Source organism: Chrysochloris asiatica, unplaced genomic scaffold, assembly GCF_000296735.1.
Source record: "Chrysochloris asiatica unplaced genomic scaffold, ChrAsi1.0 scaffold00043, whole genome shotgun sequence".
Lineage (NCBI taxonomy): Eukaryota > Metazoa > Chordata > Mammalia > Afrosoricida > Chrysochloridae > Chrysochloris > Chrysochloris asiatica.
In genome coordinates, this window is record NW_006408561.1 from 5041092 (window position 1) to 5051799 (window position 10708).

Consider the following 10708-nt stretch of genomic DNA (forward strand, 5'->3'; position numbering starts at 1 on the left):
CAGCTCTGCAGGTGTACTGTCAAGGCAGGGGGCATAATGCATAGCGAGTATTTGTGCATGTAACTCATTCCATTCCTGACTGACATTCTCAGCAACCCATACTCCATGCAAGTGAGCCTGCACTATGGGCCAAGGAAAGGCTGAAGCATTATACATAAGTTTAGTTACATAAATGGAGCGATAATCAGCATGGCACACAAGATGTTGCCAAATTACAACTTGTTCTAGGGTATCCCCAAGTATGTTAACAGTATCATATAGTCCATTTAAGTGATGTTCAATGGCAAGATCAATCTTTTCTTGCCAGTCCCAGTTGTAGGTAACATTGTCTATTAGCTCGTTGACAGTAGCTGCAGTCTGGATCTCCTGAGTAAGTGCAACCATGGTGGTAGCGAGGGAAACAAGGAGTGTTATAAACGACACTACACCCATTACTATAAGTCCAAGTCCTCTCTTTGATCTAGAGAGCAATGTGGTAAATTCGTTGACAAGTTGCAGGCCGGCATCATCGTACCACTCCTGAGAGAATTTTACTGGCAGTAACACATAGGCAGGTCTTTTTAGGATTGCAAAAGACATATTAGGCGCGAGGTCATCGATCCATGTAGTAAGGTTGCAATTCGTACAGTTCAGTTGAAACCTCTCATACTTTCCTTTTGAGCTGTCACCTGTCAGAGAGATATGACCTACAAGGAAAACATATGGTTCGGGGAGAAATAGAGCGATAAAAGAGAGGGCAGCCTCCTGGAGAAAATGCTTCAAAACAGAGGAGGGGGAGAAGTCATTTGTTGGTTGAACATAGCAACCCCAGGATCGAAGGCAGGCCAGGCACATCATCACATTGACAAAAGTGTAAAAAGGTTCACACGGCGAATTCATTTTATAGTTGGTGTAACAAATCGGCTTAGAGTAGCTGACTCCACTGTAGTTGAAGGGTTTTGTCTCTTGTTGAAGGTGTCCCGCCAAAGGGAGATTCAGGCCAGCCGCTGTATCACTCACATAAAAGGGAAGTGGTGATTGATCTCGGTCCTCCCAGGTCACCGCATCCCCCCAGTGGGGGATGCGGGACGATGGCACAATGGATCGCTGCCTGGGTCATCCACATGCCGCACAAGGTGCTCAGGAATCCAACGAGGACCAATTTCATCCTGTGGGAAAACACAAACGTAGCCTCATCCCCATATAAGAACAGGGTCGGGCCCCTTCCAAGTGCCTGTTAGAGTATCTTTCCATTTTACCATAGGCTTTGGTGCATTTGGCTTCCAATTGCCATGTCTATCCGCAGCAGTAAGACCGGAGGCATCAGTCAAAAGAAAATTTAATATAAAGCTAATATGATTTATGTAGTTATTTGGTGTACAGGGGTAGGATTCCCCCTTCTTTATTTTTTCAAGATAAGACTTAATGGTGGCATGTGTGCATTCCACAATAGCTTGACCTTGTGGGTTGTAAGGAATTCCAGTGGTGTGCGTGATGGAGAAGGTCTTGGAAAATGTTGCAAACCAGGTACTGGTGTAACCAGTGCCATTATCTGTTTTGATATTTTTTGGAATGCCCATGCTGGCAAATGCATGTAAGCAATGGTTAATCACTTGAGTGGTGCCTTCACCAGCGAGAGGTGAGCAGCAAACAAGGCCAGAATAGGTATCTACAGACACATGTACATACTTAAGTTTACCGAAACTAGGGATGTGTGTGACATCCATTTGCCATAAATCATTGGGGCGCAATCCTTGTGGATTGACTCCAAGAGATGGAACAGATTGATGAATGGGGCATTCGGGACAAGCGCACACTATTTGTCAGGCGGCTTCTTGAGGAATATGAAACAGTTTGTGTAAGGATTGACTATTTTGATGGTGCAGCTGGTGCGATGCCTGAGCGCGCTGCAGATTGGAGTGTGCTAGATAGAGTTGTGCATCAGCAGCTGCGTTGCCTTTGGCTAGGGCACCAGGTAAATTACTGTGAGAACGAATATGGGCAATGTAGATGGGATGTTTTCACTGACGTATCAGAAGTTGGAGTTGCTGAAAAAGATCTTGAACAATTGAGGTGGAAGTTTTTATAATACAAACAGTCTCTAGAAGAGGAACAGAATTAGCTATGTATAGACTATCAGTGTACACATTTATAGGCGTGAGAGAGTACTCTCATATGGCACTAACAATAGCAAGGAGCTCAGCTTGTTGAGCTGAATAACCAGGACATTCAAGTATTGTAAAGTTGTTAGGTGTCCCAAACACGGCACGTCCTTTGGAGGAGCCATCAGTAAATATAACAGGTGCTCCTGTGATAGGTTGTTTGCTTACTATTGCAGGAAACACAAACGGATGTTTAATAGGAAAATGCAAAAGTTTGTCACTGGGGTAGTGAGATCCAATTGTACCTAAATAGCCAATCAAAGCAATTTGCCATTCTGTACATTGTTGAAACAGCCAATCAATTTGAGCGGCACTGTAAGGGACAATAATTGTGTCAGGGTCTTTGCCAAAATATCTACAACTTTCTTCTCGAGCAGCTTTAATTAGCTGAGAGATAGCTTCAGGATAAGTAAAAAGAACCTTTTTTGCAGTAGATTTAGCATGAATCCATCTTAAAGGTGTCTTTTGCCAAAGCACTGCAGCAGGAGAATAAGCAGTGGGTAAGATATAAGCAGCAAAAGGCTGGGAATAGTCTATGCTAGTAAGAGCACACTTGGTAATTTCATTATCTAGTTCTTTGAGCGTTTGCTCTGCAGTACGTGTGAGCTGCCTAGGTGACGATGGATCACTGTCTCCACTGAGGATTTCAAACAGTGGCTGAAGCTGTCCAGTAGTAAGTTTCAGATAAGGTCTGATCCAGTTAATATCTCCAAGTAATTTTTGAAAATCGTTAAGAGTTTTAAGGCCATCTTTTCTCAACTGAATCTTTTGAGGTTTAAAATACTGCGAAAAAATATGAGTACCTAGATATGAATAGGGTTCTTTAGTTTGTACTTTTTCGGCAGCAATAATCAATCCCCATTGTTTTAGGGCTTCTTGAAGAGCCTGATAACAAGTCAAAAGAAGGCTATAGTCAGCGTCAGCAATCAAAATGTCATCCATATAATGGACGATATAGCAAGTAAATTTGTTATGTACATCAGCTGCATTTACAAACTTCTGACACAAGGTGGGGCTGTTAGCCATTGTCTAGGATTTTGGTTAATAGGTTCTGCAGTTCTTTGTTTTGGCCGGCAGAGGTCTCCCTTTCCTTAGCTGATGGGGAAGGAGGAAGTTTTTCTTCCTCTTTGTCCAGAAGCGACACCATTTTAGGGTGCTTGGACATCTCTTCCACTTCCTCCCCTTCCAGAACTGGCGCCATTTTAGGGCCATCTGTTTCCTCCTCTAGGCTAACGGGATAAAGATCATTAACTGGAGGAGGCGGCAAAGTCTCGTCCTTATTGTCAGAGGACTCTGGAGCCTTACCCTTCCCACTAGCCTGGAACGGACTAAGGTCCGCATACAACTGAGACACACCAGCATTTGCTGGCTTTGGCTCAGGTTCTGGGCTCCCCGGACAATCACTACTGAAATCAAAAGTGTCCCAGACAAGCCTCCACAGACTGAAAGTATCAGCGGGAACCCAGGCGGATCCATTCTTAGCATAAAATTCTTGTAAATCTTTTCCTATCTGATTCCATAATTTAACATCCACTACTCCATCCTCAGGAAACCAAGGACAAACTGTATTTACAAAATCTATGAATTTACAAAGCTGACTATGATCTACCTTAACTCCTCTGCTGCGCAGCATATCTTTAAGCATATTTGCATACCGGATTTTTCCCGGTTTATTTCTCATACTTACCTGGTTCAATTGCCCTCCGCCTGGGTAGGTGTCCACTAGTGTCCTTTTTCTTCGGCAGTTGTGTGGAGGCGTCCTTCGCGGTTATCTCTTGTACTCGAGCTTCCATGTTGTGGTGCCAGATAAAGGAGTCTGAGTCCAGTTCAAACTCTTTCGTGGGTGGTCTCGAGGGAGAGCGCTTGGATAGGAACCAGGCAAGGGTCAGCAAGCTGATAGCAAGTGACAAAGTTTACTGAAAGCAAGAGGTTTTTATAGAGCAATTCCTGCAAGTCAGCGTTGTTCTGCATAGTTACAAGTTTATCTTTTATTGTGAGCCAGGCAACCTTGAGAAAGCTGCTTTCCCTGTAAGAGTAACTTATGCTGTGAGTCATGTGAACAGGGAAAGTTACTTTCCCTGTGTAGAATAAGCAGGCTTTGATTGGATATTATAAGCAGACTTTGTCTGGCTGTATTCAAACTCCAAGCTTTATGAAGCCTGTAAGCCTTCCGGCCCCCAACAATAGACCATTCTTACATTAATAGGATTTAATTATTCAAATGTGTGTGATTTTTATCAAGACTAATTGTGATGGTGACAACTGTAAATGTAGAAGATGTGCAACTAAAACTTGTAGTTGTTGTTGTTAAGTGCCATTGGATTGATTCCAACCCATAGTGACCCTATATAGGGTTTCCCAAGGAGCAGCTGGTGAGCTTGAACCACTGACCTTGCAGTTCAAACAACTTTGCAGTCTGACACATTAGCCCACAGTGCTACACCAGGACTCCTTAACTCAAAGTGGGGAGTAGTTAATCTTCCATTTTAAGACCAGAATACCCTAGGACCAGCAAGAGGGAAGCACATGAGTGGAGTATAGGAGCCTAACTAGAAAAGTGGTGACAGCAGAGACAATGGCAAAGGGGATGGCATAGAGAGATGGAACAGCTGAGGTCTCTAGGCCCAGGGACTGAGAAAAACTGTGTGCCTACAGGCAGGAGGCTGGCTTGCAAAGTGTGCCCTTGGAAATTTAAATGAATATGTATTTTCTGTTTTGTATGTGTACATCAGAAAAAAAAAGAAAAAAAAAAGAGGTAGGAAATAAAGAGAAATACTGTTGACTGATGGTACATGGAGAGGATTGTAATCATGGCAATGAAACAAAATATGATTTATTGGATGTAAAACTGATAATCTGCCCTGTAACCTTTCACTCAAGTCACAATAAAAGCTTAAAAAAATATATAGGGACCCCCTTTTTTACTGCACACACATACACACTGTAACTTGTTTCGTAATTCCTAATGAGTGACTTTGGTTTCCTATTTATGAAATTAAAGTGAATTTTTTTTAGTATATCATGAAGTTGGATTCAATTTTATTAGGCTTTTACCTTAGTTGACACCTGGGACAGTCTAACCCACAGACCATTTAATGTATGACCTAGTTGGAAATATACTTGTATGTGTAATTTTAATTGTTGTTTTTTGAATGTTTCATGCTATTAAGTATTTTTAAGTATCAATTTTAACAACTGTATTGTAACATTCAATGGTTACATCAAATTTATTTAGTAACTTTGCTCTTTTTTTTATTAAAAGTGTCACTAAAATGAGCAGCTCTTTTTTGTTTTGTTTAGATTTGGAAAACATTTCAAGTTTACAGAAAAATGCAAAAATAGTACAAAGAACATAGATACACTCTCATATTGAGGTTTAGGCCCAGAAGGGAAAAGCCTTCTGCATACATGGTGGCTGAGAGACTGAAAACATGACCAGGAACTAAGTTGAGAGACACTAGGAATACTGGTGTGGCACTGTGGTTAATGTGCTAGACGGCAAAGTCGGTTTGAACTGCAAGGTCAGTGGTTCAAGCTTATCAGCTGTTCCTCAGAATCCCTATACAGAGTTGCTATGGGTCAGAACGAACTCGAAGGCACTTAATGATAAAACAACAAGTTTACTACAAAAAAGAAAATAAATGAGAGGTTTGCCAACAGTGAAACTTACTAACCAGGATGAGAACAGCTGTTTCCAGTGGCAGCTGACTGGCCAGTCAAGATTTTCCATGTGAGGGGTGTAGACTAGGGCCTTTTTATATTGTGGGGTACACAAGTTTCACATGCGACAGGGAAGTTAAAGGTGATATACAGAACACAAGATACAGGGCTGTCTGCCTTTTCTTAAAGAACAGAGTTCCAGTATGCAGAGCTGGAGGAGGGAGCTGTCTGTCTTGCTAGCATATGTATAACTAAAGCATGATATAGTAAGAAAGGAGAGACAGCAGATATGGTTTGAGTAGACATTAGAGTATGGTGCTGTAGGATAAGCACTTAACCACAAGATAAGTTTGAATCACAAGGTCACCGGTTCAAACTCACCAGCAACTCCTCAGAAACCCTATACAGGATAGCTATGAGTCAGAACAGACTTGACAGCACTTAACAACAACAGACATTAGGGTAGCCATTGTGGAGTGTTTGAACTCCATCCCTACGACTCTTTACCCATTATTCACTTTTCATTTTTTCTTAATGATATTTATTTGCTTTATCATTTGCTCTCTCATAACCACATTCCCTTCTCCATATTTTAACCTAATATTGTTGTTGTTGTTGTTAAGTCCCGTCAAGTCAGTTCCGACCCGTAGCGACCCTACAACCCATAGTTCCCAGGAACAACCGGTGAGCTTGAACCACTGACTTTGTGGTTCAAAACGACCCACAGCACCACACCAGGACTCAATCTAGTACTTTAGTCTATAGTTATTAATGACAGGACTATGTCTTATATCATATGTAAGAGCACTGGTAGCCCTGCAGGATAAGCACTAGACTGCTAACCACAAGTTTGGCAACTCAAACCCACTAGACACTCTGAATGAGAAAGATGAGAATTTCTGTGCCCATAAAAGATTTACAGCCTCAGAAACCCCATCCATACAAGGCTGCTATGAGTCGGAACTGAACTAGATGACACTCAACAACACATTATCTTATATAACTACAATGCAGTTACCAATGTTATTAGATTTAACAATGATAGCACTATTTTTCCTAACTTTACTCTTACTCTCTAGTATAGGATCCAATCTGTTTTGTTCTTGTGTGCTAACTCAACTCCTACTCCATGGCATCATGTGACAGAATAGAACTGTCCATTAGCTTTTTCTATGCTGTAATCCTTACAGGGACTCCTGGTGTGATGCTGTAGGATAAGCATTAGACTGTGAACTACAATGTTGGTGGTTCAAACCCACCAGCTGCTCCTCAGAAATCCTGTACAGGGTCATTATGAGTTGTAATAGACTAGACAGCACTTAGTCACAACAGCAACAATCTTTACAGAGCTAATCACTAGATCTTTCTCCTGAGGAACTACCGGTTGGGTTTCAATTGGCAACATTTCAACTAGAAGCTAATCACTTAACAATTGAACCACCAGCCACCCTTAGACCAATCTAGGATTAGACATATTTAGTCATCATGTCTCTTTAGTCTCCTTTAATATGAATTATTTTCCCTTGCTTTTTATTTCATTGTCATTTATGGGACTGACATTTTGAAAACCAACAACAGCAAAAAGAATATACCTTGTTTTGGGTTTATTTAATATTGCTTCATTATTAGATTCAGATTATGCATCTTGGCCAGAATACTATAAAAGTGATGAATCCTTTTCAGAGGATCGTATCTGGAGGCACACAATTTGTGTGCCATCTGTTTTTCTTTTGTGATATTAATTCTGTTTTCTTTGGTCAAGGTGTTGACTGAATTGTGCACAGTCTAGTCATTAGTTTTTTTCTTGTGTTAATAAACAATCTGTGAGAAGATAACCTAAAACCATGCAAATATCCCATTCCTCATTTATTAGTGATCCTTGTTTGAATCAGTCTTCACTGTGTTGGATGAAAAATTATGATTTTTCCATTTTAAGCACTCTTTTCATGTGTACAGGTTAACATTTGGCATTTTTCTGTAAGAATCCTTTTTGCTTTATATGTTTGCCATGCATTTGTCATATAGATTCATGAACTGTTACTTGTATTAATAGTTGTGCCCCAATAGTCCCAGATTTGACCAGTAGAAGTCCTTTCAAGCTGGATTCTGTGTTCTTGTGATATGCCTTCTATCATTTTTTTTTTTAGCAGTTCTTTACTTTGGGACATAGCAAGATGTTCCAGGCTCACCTTGTACCTTTTCTGTCCCAACCACTTCTTTATAAAGTCTTAGTTCCTTATAGCAAGGGATAGTGTTAGAAACTAAGATCTGAGCTCTATGTGTTGATAATGTTGTATGGATAGATTCTAAAAATTAAAATTTTAAGCGTATAATTTTGAAGATTATTGTTATATATCACCAAATTGATTCCTGGAAATAATACTGATTTAGTCTTACAAATTCAACACCTGAAATTAGGTTTCTCTCTCCACTCTAACAACTTTTTGATAACTTTATAGTTTAAAAACTTTTTGTTTCCAAGATTATTAATAAGATTTATTAATTTATTAAATGTTTTCATTAAATTATCTACTTGTATGATGTCTATTTTTTATCAGGAGCTTAGTGTTTTATATACTCACATGAGGTATTTATGTGCAAGGGGGCTTCAGAATGTTCATGGACAAATGGAATAATGGAATTTTTCCATGAAAATTTTAAAGCCTCATTGCGTATTAAAGATATTGACCCATTCTCAAGTTTTTGTCAATTATTTTTCTATTTTATTATTTGCATTTTTACTTTATATTCAAGTATTTAATTTTTGCACTGAGTTAAATCTAGACATTGTTTTCTTTGTGTGATTCCCCTCCCTGCCCCCCACTGCTATAATGGTTAGGGAGTCCTGGTATAGTGCTGTATGCTAAGCACTGGACTGCTAACCATAAGGTCTGAGGTTTAAACCCATTGGTTGCTACTTGGAAACCTATACAGGGTCGCTGAGTTGGAGGCAACTTGATGACACTTAACAACACAATGCTTAGAAGAAAGTCTTAACTCAATGAAGTATGTAATAAAAGATATAATGAATATTTAGTGCTGATTACATTCATATAGCTCAAACTGAAAAGGCAGGCTTTTTTATTTTATGGAAAAGAAAGAATTAAGATGAATATGTAATAGATTCAGAGAATTTCATAATAGTAACAGTTTTTAATATGGAACAGTAATGAAATAGCATGTGTGTGTTTCTTAAGAATGTGATTAAAATTAGCATCATTCTTCAGCTTCCTTCTTGATGTCAGATGTAGTTTAAACGTAATATAACCACATTAAACAAAAGATTAGTTGCTGTTATTTAAAAAAAAAAAAAAAAATCAGTGGGGTAAAGATGCCCTCTAGTGGGAAATAAGGGCCTACTTCAACAAGCAAACAGAAAGAAAAAATCTAGTATTGATTCTTTTCTAAAATGCAATGTGGTACTTATGCTGTCTTTCTGAACAATGAACCAATTATAGAGTTAATACAGTAATTAATTGGTAACTCATATGCTCTTCATGATTAAATTGCATTTAATTTAATTAATTATAAGGCACATTATCCTGTAACTTATTATTATTACATGCTGTCAAGTTTGTTCCGACTCACAGAGACCCCAAGGAGTGGCTGGTGATTTTGAACAACTTACCTTGTGGTTAGTAGTCCAGTGCTTATCCTACAGCACCACACTGGCTATCAAAGTCTGTTGTGTTATCTTTTTTTCTAAATGATGGTGATTACTCTTTATTGGCAAGTAAATCCATTCTTCTAAATAAGTTCATCCAAGTAAATATTGACTTGTTCAATAGATAATCTGCATGTTAATGTTGATCTGTATTAGCTTTGATTTTATGAAAAAATTTGCATATTATAAAAATATAGCTTGCAAAGACCTAATGATAACTATCTAGAAAACAAAGACATTGATGAAAGTGTTTATTTTATGACTTTCAAAATCAATGTGCTTGAATAAAAGGTAAAGGGTATAATATTTTCAGCAACAAAAATGAACAAATGATTGCTACATGAATCAACATAAATGAATCTCACAAACATAATGTTGAGTGAAAGAAGATCATTTCAAAGGTATACATGTTGTATTTTCCATTTATATAAAGCTCAAATTAATCAACATAGTGTTGTTGTTGTTAGGTGCCATCGAGTTGGTACTGACTCACAGTGACCCTATGCAGAACAGAATGAAACATTGCCCAGTCCTGGACCAACCCCACAGTCGTTGCTACGCCTGAGTTCCTTGTTCCTGCCACTGTGCCAATCCATTTCATGGGGGTCTTCCTCTTTTTCATTGACCTCCACTATACCAAACATGATATCCTTCTCAGGGAACTGGTCCCTCTTGATAATATGTCCAAAGTATGAGAGATGAAGTCTGGCCATCCTGGCTTCCAAGGAGCATTCTCACTGTACTTCTTCCAAGACAGATCTGTTTGTTAGGTGCCATTTGGTAGTCCGTGGTACTTTCAACATTTTCCCCCAACACTATAACTCAAATGTATCTATTTGTCTATGGTCATCCTTATTCATTCACTGTCCAACTTTTGCATGCATATGAGGTTATAGAAGAATTCCATGACTTGGGTCAGGCACACATTAGTCCTCAAACTGACATTTTTGCTCTTGAACACTTTAAAGAGTTCTTGTGCATTATATATTCTTGAGTCTTTTTGTATACATCAAAACAAAACAAAAAAACAACAGAGGGAATAGAAGCAAATATTGTTGAATGATGATGCATGGAAGGGACTGTAATCATTGCAATGAAATGAAATACTATAGGCTGTGTATAAAATCGAAGTTCTCCCATGTAAACTATCACTCAATTAACAATAAAAACTTTAAAAAAATTCCTAGATATAATAATTAATTTCTATAGCTCTATACATACATTTTCAAATAAATATCAAACT